This window comes from Schistocerca nitens, chromosome 5 (assembly GCF_023898315.1).
Source record: "Schistocerca nitens isolate TAMUIC-IGC-003100 chromosome 5, iqSchNite1.1, whole genome shotgun sequence".
NCBI lineage: Eukaryota > Metazoa > Arthropoda > Insecta > Orthoptera > Acrididae > Schistocerca > Schistocerca nitens.
In genome coordinates, this window is record NC_064618.1 from 674,617,427 (window position 1) to 674,618,569 (window position 1,143).

Below are 1,143 nucleotides of genomic sequence, written 5' to 3' on the forward strand. Positions count from 1 at the left end.
ACCTGACAGATGACACTGGATATAGTTATTCCTCGAAGGTGTCCATTACATGCTATGGCTTTATTCAAACCCATATTGAAACTACAGTTTTTTTTTCTTTTTTAAGAGAGGGCAACTGCCCTTGCCTGTCATTCACGGGGTACGCCCTTGCTCCATTATTACACGCCAAAATAAGTTGAAACAGGACTTACTGGAGACAACTGTTTTAACAGAAGAAATGTTTTGTGAATAATTACTTTTTCCTTTGATTCTGTTTACATGAACTGCTGACCATTTCATGATGTTGAAAGAAGCTTCTTCCAATCACGTGCCCTCTTCGTTGCGAAATGTACGTCCTGATATAATATCCTCGTTCCTATCATCATTTCTCTTGCTGCTTCGAGTTCTCACTGGTTGCAACTATTTTACATATTTTGAAGGACCTGAGAAATGGTTATTATGTTACCAAATTTAGGCACACGTGACTGCTCTACAAACTTATTTCTCACAATACATGTTCTGGACGAAGAGTGAAGCTCCATTTTTAGCAGTCATTTTGATAAGATAAAGAAACAAGAGCCTAAATTAGCACGTGACGTCACTAGCCGAACACTAATTTTGCAATGAAATGATAATTAAATGGACACCCTAGCTGCAAACAGGCGTTGATGTACTTCATTGGGGACATGTTGAAAATGTGTGCCCCGACCGGGATTCGAACCCGAGATCTCCTGCTTAAATGGCAGACGCTCTATCCATCTGAGCCACCGCGGGCACAGAGGATAGTGCGTCTGCAGAGACTTATCCCTTGCACGCTCCCCGTGAGATCCACATTCCCAACATGTCCGCACCACTACATTCGTAGTGCGCCTAATAGATGTAGTGGTGTGGACATGCTGGGAATGTGGATCTCACGGGGAGCGTGCAAGGGATAAGTCCCTGCAGACGCACTATCCTCTGTGCCCGCGGTGGCTCAGATGGATAGAGCGTCTGCCATGTAAGCAGGAAATCCCGGTCGGGGCACACATTTTCAACATGTCCCCAATGAAGTACATCAACGCCTGTTTGCAGCTAGGGTGTCCATTTAATTATCATTTCATTTCTAGCAAAGCTGCATAGTCATCCACGGTAACTGTTCTTTCGGGAACAGACACTACCGTCATA

At 44.1% G+C, this 1,143-nt stretch overlaps 1 non-coding gene across 1 annotated transcript; it reads right to left on the reverse strand.

Annotated features, from left to right (window-relative positions):
* Positions 1 to 679: 679 nt before the first annotated feature.
* Trnak-uuu (transfer RNA lysine (anticodon UUU)) lies at positions 680 to 754 on the reverse strand. The gene has a single exon. It is a non-coding gene; the product is annotated as a tRNA-Lys (tRNA).
* Between the last annotated feature and the right edge of the window lie 389 nt (positions 755 to 1,143).